Here is a 14,686-nt window from a genome sequence, read left to right as displayed (position 1 = left end):
GTAAATGGTTCAGAATATAGGTCTGCTGCTGCCATAGCACCATGCATTTTCTACTTCACATAGTACATTCATTTATTCAGCAAACATTTATTGAGTGCAAAAAAAAAAATGAATACCAGGAGGCATGTCTTGGTCACAAGTATATGAGCCTCTTCTGTATAAATAGTTTGAATTTTCTTAGTCATAATCCTCGAAAAATGACCCCTGATATCTCTAGAAAACTAAATGATAGGCTGTATGTATGGCATTATAGTTCTAGGACTGGTTTTACTAAAAAATAGAACGGAAATAAATATAAGTTAACGTTATGAAATATTTTCTGGATTCCTAAGGTGATTTGAGGGGGGAGATGGACTCATAAGAGTCCTAGGAACTAAGAAATTTGGAGAGAAGACCACGTGAAGGAAAGAGCAGGAGTCAGGCAAGTAGAGAGCATCTGAGTCTCTGCAGTTTCACAGAGATTTTTTTCTACGAGGATCCAGGTCTGGTTGGGAAGAGAGACCACCTTCTGTGAATCTATAAGAATGATACCTAATCTGAAATTTAAAATGGAGGCAATCATGGAAAAGTTCAGGATATATGGTTAACATAGACAGGTAGCTGACTCTCTAGAGTTTAATTCAACATTGAACTCATGGACTTTTAGTTGGTTGGACCTTTGAAATTTCTCCATGATCTTTTAGACTCACAGGAGCTAATATAATGAGGCATGGACTTTTTTTTGTTTGTGATTTTAATATGTTTAAAATTAAAACCGCAGTAATGTTCCAGAAGAACTGTTGGTTTTCAAAATTTGCGTTCATTCTCCATACTAAAATGATTGTAAAAACCATTCCATTTTATTCCATTTGTTTACTTATTAGAAAAGTCTTTTTTGAGCACCTGCAAGTGCAAGGTGCTTTGCCAGGTTCTATGGAGAAATAAAGATGAATATGACCTCAGTTTTTAATTATACTTGTTAACCCTGAAAATGTAAATGTGAAGTACTTGTGTAACATAAGATTCTTAACTGAATTTGCCTGAGCCTTTAGATTCCTATACCCAATATTTGAGGTATTCATTAGGGGAAAATAATCACATTTAATATTCAAGCCTCAAAGTTTAACATCTCAGTTCAACAAGTACTTGTCACACATGGTTTATGAATTCCACCCTACTCTAGTCTTTGAGGATACACAGACAGGTAAAACCTCCTTTTGTCATTCAGCTCATTAAGACCCAGAGCCTTGGTTATTAACAGCTGCTCCACTGGAGAATGTTCTGTGGTGCTTTAGAAATACAAGGACCTCCCACCGTGCCCCTCAGTGGTGGTTTAGAACAGGGCTTGGTATCTATTATTTTTATGCCTCATGGAGGATTCTGATACCTAGTCAGTGAAAAGAATCACTAACCTCATGGAAATTCTTTTGCTTATAACCTTTTTTTTTTAAAGGATCATTTATATGCATTTTCTCATAAAACTAAATGTACACCTACCCCATGGCCCAGCAATTTTACTTCTAGGTAGTTACTCAAAACAAATGAATACATATGTCCACAAAAGGACATGTACAAGAATATTTATGATATTTGATTAATAATAGCTCATGTGTCCAACAAAAGAAATACAGAAAAAAGCCCTCTGATGTACTCTTACAATGGAATACCACTCAGCAAGTAAAAGGAATGAATTACTGATACACACACGACATGAGTAAATCTCAAAAACATTATGCTAAATGAAAGAAGCATTACACAAAAAATTGCATACTGTATCATCCTATTTATATTAAGTTCTAAAACAGGCAAAAGTATTTATGGTGTGAAATAATCAGAATAGTGATTGCCTTGAGTGGGCTGGTAGTTTGGAAAAGCCAAGGGGAAACTTTCTATGGTGATAGCAATATTCTACTTATTAACAGAGGTTTGACTACACTGCTGAACACACTTATCAAAACTCACAACATGCAACATTTAAGATTTGTGCATTTGGTTATATGTAACGTTTACTTCAAAAGCAAAAACCATAAACAGATATTGAATTCTAATTGATGATGTATATATCGAAGTATTTAGGGGGAAAATGTACTGAGCAACTTGTTTTGAACAAAGGAAGTAGATTAATGGATGGAGAATAAGATGGATAGACAGAAATATAATAAAGCAAATAGGATAAGTATTAAAGCAGACTCTGGGTGGTGCGTATATGGTTATTCACTATAAAATTGGTTCAAATTTTTTATATATTTGAAAATTTACATAATTAAATGTTAGGCAAAAATTTTAAAGCCTGTCTGTGATGTTTAAGGTACCTACTATTACTCCAAGTCCTTTATACATGTTAACTCATTTATTTTGCATAAATTTTGTGACAGAGAGAGGTTAGCTGTCCACCAAACTTACATCTTCTTCTTCCTGATCACACAGCTATTTTCTAATCAAGCATGTGCTTAAATGTGGTCACATGACTGAGGTCTGACCAATGGAATGGGAGTAGAAGTGATGTGTACCTTATCAGCCCGGGCCTGGAAAAACCTTTCCCTTCTGAGATTGGATGGAAATGCTATAATCTTGGTTGAAGGTGGTGGAACTGCAGCATGGTGAGGCCCTGACTCGCTGAAGGAGCAATGCTTGCCTCTCAGAAATATCTGTTTAGGACTTCCTATGAGCTAGAAATATACTTCTCCTAGTTAAACCATAGAAATTTGTGATTTTATCTATTATGGTAGCTACTGCCACTCTAACTTGTACATAATTCTACATGATAGTGACAAATAAAAATGGCAAGCAATAGGATATATTGGAGTATATGAGGAAGCCATTTGGTATAAACCTAATTCGGCCTGACTTTGTTTTTTCCAAAAGGGCCTGACTGTGGCCATTGAGCATGCATTGTATATACATTTCCTATGGCAAGATCAAAGGCCCTTGAGATAAAGGTGCAACTTCCCTCTCCCTCCCAACCTTGGCATTTCCTTAAAGATTAAGCATCTTTCCTTAGGCTAGGAGCTGATTGCTGCACTCACCTTTGACCACCCAGCTCACCTGTGACCACCCTGTTCCAGACAACAGACTGCCACCGTGCTGTGTTCACTGAGACAGCAGACCTACCTGCTATTTCCGTCAATCCCTGTGCCGACAGAGCAGTCTCACGACTATTGTAAAAGGGACATTTCAATCATATGTGAAACATCCTCTTTGAGGGTATATAACCACTCTGTGCACCCCACGTCTTTGGTGCCCTTTCTTCCTTCGGGAAGAAAGGTCCCGGGTCATGGTCCTCAGATTTCAGCTCATAATAAACTCTCCCAAATTTTCATGGATTATTTTCGTCGACAATAGATACTATTAGTATCCTTATTTAGCATGTAAGGACACAGTCCAGAAGTCAGACAGCTCAGCAGCAGCCCTGGGATTCAAACCTAGGCAGTTTGGCTCCAGAGTCTAGACTCCTAAGCATTACACTATTCTGCCTCTTTCTTCCTTGGGGGTACAGATATAAGATAATTATTTGTTTGTTTTTCCTTCAAGCCAGTGATATAACTCAGTGGCAGGGGATCATCTTTCAAAACACAAATTTGTATTCTCAGGAGCAGACTTTTCTTAATAAGGACTGAGCATGCTGGTCAGCCAATACTGTCCCATGTCAGTTAGGCCATTTCCGCCAGCTGGAAGGTGCAAGGTACACAGTGTCTGGGGAAAGCAGGGGGAGGCAGGAAGGAAGAAGAGGACATAATTATCAGCACCACTGCAGGCCCAGTCTTAAGGGTTCCCCCACACTTTTGTGAATTTTACTTCCAAGAACACCAATAGGTTCTCAAGGCAGAAAATCAGAGAACAATCCCCGCCTGCTTCAAGCAGTAGGTGGGGCTGTGAAATATACCCAGAGCATTCTGTTCTCATTAGCAAAGGCCTGCCCTCAAGGGAACCTATTTTACCAGAGCCTAACTAGCTTTGGTTTTACCAGAGTCTAACCAACAAGGGAGAAGGGAAACCCCCAACTCCAGCCCAGCTAGCATTCTTATCTCACTTAAGAGGGTGGAAAAAGGGTCCGGCCCTGTGGCCGAGTGGTTAAGTTCCCACAGCCTAATTCGTGGCCCAGGGTTTCACCAATTGGGATCCTGGGCACAGACATGACACCGCTCATCAGGCCACGCTGAGGCAGCATCCCACGTGCCACAACTAGAAGGACCCACAACTAAAAGTATACATAAAACTATGTACCGGCGGGCTTTGGGGAGAAAAACGAAAAATAAAATCTTAAAAAAAAAAAAGAAAAAAAAGAGGGTGGAAAAAAAGCTGAGACGCACTTGTGAAGGTCATGGCCTAGGGGCATGAGTTGACACCTAGTCATAGGAATATAGAATGCATCTCCCTCCCCCAAACCTTACCAGATAGCGAAAAGACTCCTTTGTAATAACAGAGAACTACAGCTAAAAAGAACTGCAAGGCTCAGACTCTATTTTAGGAGTCTCTCGGAAAACCTAAAGACAACAGAGGAGACAAAAAACAAAGACACTAGAAGAAATGTCAGCCTCTGACAGGTACAGCTACAGCAAATGGTAAACACAGCTTGGCTCCTCACCAGATAAATATGAGACCTCACACTAAAGGAGTATTTACCTTAGTTCTTCTTACCCAGTATATTATGTCTGGCTTTCAACAATAACAAAAACCACAACACAACTAAAAGACAAAAACACAGACTGAAGAGGCACACCAAGCATCAGAACTCCGATGTGGCAGAGATTTTGGAATTATCAGACTTTATCAGGAATTTAAAATAACTATGAATAATATGCTAAGGACTTTAAAGTGGACAGAAAAACAGAAAAGTGGGCAACATGCTATAACAAATGAGTAGTGTAAGCAGAGAGATGGAAACTCTAAGAAAAAATGAAAAGGAAACGCTAGAAATCAAAAACACTGTAACAGAAATGAGGAATGCCTTTGATGAGCTCATTAGTAGACCGGACATGGCTAAGGAAAGAATCAGAGAACTTTAAGATTTGTTAGTAGAAACTTCCCAAATTAAAAAGCAAAGATAAAAAAATAATGGGGAAAAGAAACAAAACCAAATCTGCAAGAACAGTGGGGGGATTATTTTTTTTTAAATAGACTTTATGTTTTAGAACAGATTTAGATTTACAGTAAAATTGAGAAGATAGTACAGAATTTCCCATGTATTCTTCATCCAGCTTCCCTTTTATTAACATCTTGCATTAATATAGTACATGTGTTACAATTAGTAAATATTGATGAGTAAGTATTCAATAAGTCCATATTTTATTTAGATTTACTTAGTTTCTTCCTATTCTTCTATTTCTGTTCTGGTGTCCCATCTAGGATACACGTTACATTTAAGTGTCCTGTTTCCTTGGGCTCCTCTTGACTGTGACAGTTGCTCAGACTTTCCTTATTTTTGATGATGTCAATAATTTTGAGGAGCACTATTCTGGTTGGGATTTTTCTGGTGTTTTTATCTTGATGTAGATTTGAGTTATGGTTTTTTAGGAGCAAGACCAAGACAAAGTGCCATTTTCATCACATCATCAAGGGTACATACTTTCAACACGACACAATGCTGATGTTGCCTTTGGTCAACCTAGCTAAGGCAGTGTGTGTCAGCTTTTTCCACTATAAAGTTACTTTGTCCTCCCTGTCCATACTAGACTCTTTGGAAGGCAATCACCACGCACAGCCTGCACTTAAGAATGGGGACTTATGCAATACCTCCTGGAGGTAGAGGGAGGACTATCTATATAAAATATTTGGAGTTTGCCCCTTTTCCCGCATTTATTTATTTATTCCATTATTTATTTATACTCATTTATCTAGGAGTATGGATTCATGGATATTTATTTTACACTCTGGGTTATAATTCAATACTATTTTTTAAAAGTTTTTAAAAGCTCAAACTGTTCCAGCTTTGGACATTGGGAGATCTTCAGCTGGCTCGTGTGTCCCTTTGACATCTCCATAGAATTAGGGGTATACTTATTTATTTGAGCACATCCTTACTTTCTGGCACTATAAGATGTTCAGTGCTCATCTTGTATGCTACCTGTCTCAGTCCTAAAATCATCCTTTGTGACTTGTATTGGAGAATAGTATTAGACACCATGATCTGGGCACTAGGTATGCTCATCGCTACTAGGGCATTGTTTCTTTTAGACTCTGTCAGTTGACAGAGAAAAGAAATACATATTTATATAAAAACTCAAGTATACACACATATCTATAAATTTTTCTATATGTAACCATCTGTATCCATATTAAAGTAAACACAGGGTTACACTGAGATCTCAAATTCTAATCCATTTCTTCATGGATTATTCTAGCTTCCTCCCCTTGCTTGTCTGTAAATTCCCACTCCAACTGGAAAAGCTGGTTTACACCATCTGCCATCTGTTTACTTAATTGCTCAATTCAAATATACATGTATAGCAGCATCAGCATTATTAACCCTTACCCTCATGGGAAACAACTTGATCAACTAGAGTACAATGCTTATATGCAGTTCCTTTTGCCTTTAATCTTATAGACTTCCCTCATTTCCAAAGTTATGTAGGTCGGCACCTTTTCCTCCACCCCTTCAGTGAACTTGTTTCATATATTTATAACACAGTTACAAATGATCTGCATTCCTTCCTGGGATCCCTCAACTTCCTAAATTATTTTCTAAATTTATATACATTAAGGCTTACTCTGTACTATAAAGTTCTAAGGGTTTTGACAAACATGTATTGTCATGCATCCACCATTGCAGTATCAAGAAAATTGTTTCACTGCCCTAAAACCCCCTTCTGCTTCACCTATTCAACCTTCTCTCCTTTCCCTGGAACTTCTGGCAACTATTGATTTTTTTTATCTTCTCTATAGTTTTGTGTTTTCCAGAATATCATATAATTGGAATCATCCAGTATATAGCCTTTTGAGGCACTCACTTAGAAATATGTATTTAAGGTTCATCTATGTCTTTTTGTGGCTTGATAGTTCTCTTTTTTTATCATTTAATAGTATGCTACTATATGTTGTAAATATCACAGTATGTTTATGAATTCAACTACTGAGCAATATCTTGATTGCTTCCAGTTTTTGTCAATCATCAATAAATCTATAAACACTGATGTACAGATTTTTGTGTAGACATAAGTTTTTAAATCAGTTGGATAAATATCTAGAAGCACAGTTGCTGGATTGCATGGCAATACTATGTTTATCTTTGTAATAAAGGAGAGGGACTATTTTTAAAATCACTTCCAGTACCAATGTTTTATGATCCTGCCAGAATATGGCAGTAGCTTCATTCTATAGCAGTGGTTAATAGTGATAAAATACAAAATACGAATGTGAGGATAGTGAAAATAAAAAAGCATACCATATCAGCACCAATTTTTCCCCCAGTGTGTTCTTCTCAGTGAATTAATACTTTATCTCAGCTGGCTCATTTGGGATTAACAATAAATTCACATAGCAAAACAGGTGCTGATCTGTGTGATTACCACCTTAGGGATCTCAGATAAATCAATGTGTTTTAATGATGATAGCCATTAAGAAGTCGTTTTCTTTTCCAATGTTTCTGGGCGTATTCATTGGCCTATCTCCAGCATGCAATGAGATATGTTCACATCATATATCTCAGTATCATATATAGTCACATGGCATCAGCCTAGTGGTTTATGAACTCTTTGGCAAAATGCAGTTTGACTCTTAAGATTGATTATAGGTAACAATATTGTACTATATACTTGAAGTTGCTAAGATAGTAGATCTTAATTTTTCTACCCACAAAAAATATAGTGATAATCATGTGATGTGATGGAGGTGTTAGTTAATACTACAATGGTAACAATATTGCAATATAAGTACATCAAATCAACATGTTGTACACCTTAAGGTTACACAATATGTCAATTATACCTCAATAAAATTGGGAAAAAATGAGACATTTTGTTGTAAATAAACCTGATTTAGAAAATGAGGAATTTTCTAAAAATCCCTTAGTTTGATTGTGTACTCCTGTGTAAATTCTAATTAAAGAATATTGTCTACAAGTGAAATATTTTCAAATTTATTATGTACTGTATTAGTTTGCTAGGGCTACCATAACAAAGTACCCCAGACTGAGTGACTTAAACAACAGAAATGTATTTTCTTATGATTTTGCAGGCTAGAAATCTGAGATCAAGGGGTCAGTAAGGTTGGTTTCTTCTAGGGTCTCTCTCCTTGGCTTGCAGATGACCAGCTTCTCCCTGGATCTTCACATGTCTTTACTCAGTGTGTGTCTGTGTCCTAATCTCCTCTTCTTATAAGGACACCAGTTTATTGGATTAGGACCCATCTTCATAAACTCATTTTAGCTTAATTACCTCTGTAAAGACCCTATCTCCAAATATAGTCATATCCTGAGGTTAGGACTTCAACATATGAAATTTTAGGGGACGTAATTCAGCCTGTAACATGTACTTTCATTTTTTACTCTCAATTTTCAAATTAACATTTATCACAAATTTAGTGTAGACTGGATTTTCCCAGAAGCGTAACAGAAAACTTTTATAAAAAAGTGACTCTCAGGGAATAATATTTTTTTTAAGAAAGCACTCAGAGGGGCCCAGTAGGACAAATGCCAGTTCTCCCAGTCAGGGCTTTAACACCATTTCCTGCAACATCATTTTCAACTAAGCTTTGGAGTGACAAAAATATCTGTTATCACAAGGACTAATTCCTCCAGAAGAAATATCCCTCATGACACGCTTTCCTCTCCTTCTCATCCCCCCACCAATTTGGTCACAGTAAATCTGAGAGGTAAAATTAGGCTTACTCAAAGAATACAATATTTGCAATTATCGTTTACACTTTCCTGTTTTATAGTGAAAATAAAGAACTGTGGAAGGTAAGACCACGATAGCTAGCTAGTTAACAGCAGAGCCTAGCTCCAGGTTCCTAATCTAAGGTTACTACATATTGTTAAGGATTCTTTAGCTTACATGTAGAAAATGGAAACATTTACATATCTGTTCCAAATGCTTAAATGATTCTACAGTATATAAGGCACCATGCCAGACCTTGAGAAAATACAAATTATCCATAAGACTCTGCAGCTGGACTCAAAGAGCTTGTAATGTATCAAGGTGGTTAATGGAAAGGGGATTGGAACATGTTCCTAGACGTTTCTAGAAAAAGATAGTTTAATATAAGCATCATCTGAATTAAACAGAAAAGTATCACAGACACACTGAAGATAAAGAATGTATTTCCTGTGGGAGTGATCAATAAGGTTAAGATTCCCACAATTGAGCAATGTCAAACATGTGGACTTATATTTCTCAATAAAAGCCTTTAAATTCCAACAGTAGTCTCAATTTCATTTGAAAGAGGAACTTTATAAATCAAGTATTCGTTGGTATAGAGAAGTAACTATAAGTTACCATGTTACATGCCCCATTATTAAAATTAAGCTTGATAGTTACCTAAAAACTGGACAATGCTACCAATCAGATGGGAGTATTAGTATTTCATGGAGGTTGTTCTCTCTCATAGATAAATAGATAGATAGATAGATAGACAGACAGAAATATATATGTATGTATGCATATGTACCTATATATATGTATACATATAGATGCATATACATACATATAGGGTGTTATTGAGAAACATTTAATAAAAGTAAAGTAATGCAAATTAATATGCAAATTCAATTTCCAAAGCAAAAAATTAAAAACTTTGTATTTTTTCTTTTCTAAATAAACAAAACTCTATGTGCTTTTGTGTGTGTGTATGTGTAGCATGAAACTACTTTTCAAGCAATGTAAGTTCAAGTCATTTTCATCATTTCCAAGTCATTTATTGAGTTTAGAATTTCTTTTCCACATAATCCATTGCGTTGCTTGCTGATCACTGGTTTTCCTGTGCATGCTTAGTTGCAGTGAAAGAATGGCTTGGGGTGAGAGTCTACTTCTCAGTCCCAGGGTCTGCCACAGGCCCTCTGCCCCTGCCCATGGTGCTCCATCAATGCTGCTGGTCTGCTGCCTCTTCCACTGGCCCTGCCAACTGAAGCCTTGCTGGGGGGAGTGCCCCTGCTGCCATCCCCAGTGCCTCTGCTGCCACCTCCATCTCTATGCATTTGTGCCTGCTCACAGCCTCTGCTGCGGATGCCATCCTCCTCTGCTCTTAGCCAAATGGCTTGGAAGGATTTGCAGTTTGCGCCTCCAAACCAGGGCCACAGTTTATGTGTATGTGTGTGTGTACGTGTGCATAGAGATAACATGTATGTGTATATTAGATAATGAAAATAATGATTCTATGCATTTAAGTCAGTTATAGCCTCTCTTTTGTGGAAAATAATGGAAATAAAAGGCTCCCCCGACTCTACCATATTTTTGCCTGAAAATCTATTCTCAATCTTAAAGGAAAGTCACCGTAAACTACACTCCAAATATTTTGGGTTTTAAAGAGCTGACTTTAAACCCCCCAGCCTAGTTATTGTGTGAAGCTTTAATGAACCTTCCCTATAACTAGTCATATAATCTAAAATTCCCACCTGCCATTTTTTCAGATAGAATAAATTGCCATTACTCTGAGAGCAAATAATTACAGGCTCTTTGATGCTTTGTTCAGCCTGTTAAACTTTATCTTGCCTCGGGAAATATACTCAACACTGTACCAAAAAAGTACATATCTATTTGTATTCCTGATTTCTAACCCAAAATTTCAAACAATATGATTTGATAACAAATTACCTGATCTGTTGTACTTTGATAACAGAACAAAGTAGATTTGTGTGAGTGCCTGTGGGGGGAGATTATCTCACAAGAATTTTATTTTGTTCATACGTATGATTTTTTTTTGGAGAGGAAATTCCTTTTTTATTGAGGTAACAATGATTTATAACATTGTATAAGTTTCAGATGTACATCATTATATTTTGCCTTCTGTATTGCCTACACCGTGTTACTTGCCAAAAGTCTGGTTTCCATCCGTCACTGTACACATGTGCCCTTTTATCCCTTTCACCCTCCCACTGCCCCCTCAAAGTAGATATTTTTATCTTTCTTTTTTTAGTTCATAAAGAAACTAGGATTGAGAACTGTTAAATAACACGTTCAAAGTCACAAAGCCAGTAAATGGAGGTGATTACAAATCCAAATTTCTCTGGGTCCCAAAAACATGATCTTTCAACTTTCCCTCAATGTTGTCAGTGATAACATTTGTATAATTTGATACAATAGTGTTTAGGAATCTGAGATAATAAGAAACGATAAAGTTACTTTTTACTACAAAATATTATGATAGGGAAACGATCCAAATCTAAGAGAAACTTAGTTTGTGTTATTATAAAACTTCTACATTCATTGCTTATTTCCACTGTTAATAAATTCACTGCAGAATTATCTGCCACTACCGAACTGTCTTTTTGGTTGTGTTCATTATCTGTTGTCGATGGTCCAGTGGTAGCTGGAGGGAAGAGGATCCTATGTGAGTACCTCAGAAGCCTTAGCATTTTATATATTCCTGCTCCTCAGAAAGGATGTGAGTTGCTGAGCTCACAAGATTTGGAAGAAAGGCTAAATCTGCTTAGGATTCTTCTTTTTATTACTAAGAGGAGTAGTTTTTCTCATCTGCAGCATAGAGAGGTGAACAGGGAGGTTTTGAGTGGAGCAAGGCAGTAAAATCTGACTGCTTCTGTGCGTGTGTTTTCGAGTTATTGTCACTACATGACAAACGAAGTGCCACAGAACATAGTGGTGTAAAACTACCATTTTATTATACTCCTTACTTCTGTGGCTGAGGAATTTGGAGACAGTGGGATGGCTTGCTCTGCTTCACAGTGTCTGGGTTCTCAGCTGGGAGTGACTTTACATCTAGGGACTGGAATCACAGGTAGGTGTCTTCACTCACTTGTCTGGTGGCTGATGCCATCTGTTGGCTGGGGCCCCTGCTGGGCTCTTACACTTACCCATAGCCTCTTTATGTGGCCGCTCTGCAGGGGTTTGTTTGGGTTTCCTCACAAGACGGCATCTGGTTCCAAGAGAGATGGCATCCATACCCAGAGAGAAAGGCAGAAGTATGTGGTGTGCTATGATTTAGTCTCAGAAGTCACATGGAATCATTTCCTCCATACTCATGTCTTCCACCATGTCTCATACTGATTGGTACAGTAACACTGACTTATCCAGCTTCAAAGGAAGGACATAGACCCAGAACTAGACAATAAAAATGCCAAGATCGCATCGCATGAAGATTACTTGGAATGAAAGATACCGTCATGCCATTTTGGAAGACACAGTCTGCCACAGTGAGTCAGATCTTTAAAATATACCTTTAATACTTTATAAGCTATGTGGTTTTTCAATGGCAGAAGTATGAAAAGCATCATTGATCTGGGACTATTTGCCAATTAAACTATTCATACCGTTATGGGCCTCTCCCTAGAGACCAATGAAACTTGACTGCATATCCATTCTTTATGACTAGATCTTTGTTTTCCTCTGATATAGAAAGTATGATGTAAGTAGTAGCTGATACTTTACCCATTGATTGCCAATCATTAGAATTTGTTTCATAATAATGGTGAGAAAGACACTAGCAAAGCCTGCTCAAGTAGATGTGGCAGGAAAAACTCAGTTCAACATGGCTGAATCAGAAGACATGAAAGCCTAGCCATGCCAGAAAACCTTGGCCAAAACAGTTCAGTAATAAAGACAATGTTGGCTCACAATTTCTGGGGGTTTTTTGAGGAAGATCAGCCCTGAGCTACCATCTGCTGCCAATCCTCCTCTTTTTGCTGAGGAAGACTGGCCCTGAGCTAATATCCGTGCCCATCTTCTTCTACTTTATATGTGGGATGCCTACCACAGCATGGCTTGCCAAGCAGTGCCATGTCTGCACCCAGGATCCAAACTGGCGAACCCCAGGCCACTGAAGCAGAATGTACACACTTAACCACTGTGCCACCGGGCCAGCCCCTCACAATTTCTTTTTATTCCCTGACAAAACGTTTGTGTGTTTTTGGAAAGGAGGTGATATTGTTTAATATTTGAATGGCTGCATCAAGAAATTTTCTGTAAGTCAAATAAATTTTGTCTGAGTGTTGATCTAAATGGAAATACCCTCCATTTTTTAAAAAATAGTCCTTAGAAACAAATGCATGTATACAGAGGAAGGATTTCAAAATATGACTTGGAGGAACACTGAGGCCTGTTTTTAAATGTGAAAATAATGAAGGGGGAAAATATCACAGAATAAAGCATAACTGTGAAAGGACCTTGAGAGGGTCATCTTATCATTGTGTGTTCATCTCAGCAAAACTCCAAAATGAAACAGTCTATGAAAAATGTCTTCTAATTCACCAAAAAAAAAAAAATCTATTCAGTGTTTATTGGTGCACTATTCCTCAAATTATCTCAGAATACAAACATTCTTAATTATCACTCAAATGGAAGCACACTCCAGCTGGCATATGTCACAGTTTTGTGCGGGGTTACAAGAAAGAATGGCAGAACTCTCTTCTCTGTATACAGATTGAAGACACATTGTTTTGTGTCTTTTCTTCTCACTCTCCCTGCATCATAATCTTTTCTCCAAGCCAATAAAATACCTGGACCCATCCTCCTTAAAGTGGTGTCTCATTTAGACCTGATATTTCAACTTCGGTATAAAAAGCCATGATATGATAAAGTCTGATTTTTATGGAAGATATAAAAATGTGTAAGATATGGAAGGTATAAGAAAATCGTTAATGTAGTCAGCAGATAATCAGTTGCACATTGTGTCTCATATTAGCAGTGCCATTTTTAGTTTTATTTCTAACATCTGCAAATATTCATTTTTTTCTAACAGATGTCACCTTGTATTATTTACAAAATACTGTCAGTGTTAGAACTCTTCAGAAATACTACTTACTCTGTGGTTTATGTGTTAAATTTTACTCACTAATTTTAAGACTACTCTATTCTATTAATAAAAAATTATAAATTTTGATACTAATTCCTGTTTAGAATTAATACTCAGGAATATAAATATTTTTAGCATGGGTTTTCTTCTTGGCAATCTATAAATCTAGAGGCCAGATCCAAGAACAGAAGGAGAGAAGTGACACAGGTTGTCAGAACGCCATGTCACTCAATCCTGTGTAGCCTATGCTAAGAATACTGCCGCTCTCATTCTCTGCTCATCTCATACCTCAGCTCACCCTTCCCCTTCTCCTGCAAATACCTTTTACACGTACATTCCTTTCACAGCTGCTGTCCCCACTTTCCTATTCCCACCAGATTTTTCCCCTTTCTTCCTGTAGAGCCATTGAGGAAGTGGCGGAAGTTTGAGTAGCTGGATGCTGTGGTAGATGACTGTTGTATTTCTCTTTCCAGAGTCTCTTTTCCCTTCTCTGGTGATAGAGTCCCTTTTTCCATGGAAATCCATTTAATGAGGTTCCAGGAAAACTAACCCTTCCCCACTCCCCCCTGTTAATACACACATGGGGCAAGAAGGAGTCCATAACCTAGGCCTGGCCCTCAGGAGTACTGCATCCCCAGTATTAATGAGTGATTCAGGATCAGGGCAATTAGAATCTCTTCCTTGGATACAAGGGTGCTGGAATGAGACGGCCTCACTGTTCCTTTGTGTGGACCACATGAGCCTGGAGCTCCCAACACCACACTTAGAGAGAGATTGCTTGAAAATGAAGACAACACAGAAGGCACTA

The sequence above is a fragment of the Equus przewalskii genome, chromosome 8, assembly GCF_037783145.1.
Source record: "Equus przewalskii isolate Varuska chromosome 8, EquPr2, whole genome shotgun sequence".
Classification (NCBI taxonomy): Eukaryota; Metazoa; Chordata; class Mammalia; order Perissodactyla; family Equidae; genus Equus; species Equus przewalskii.
This window is presented reverse-complemented; position numbering follows the sequence as displayed.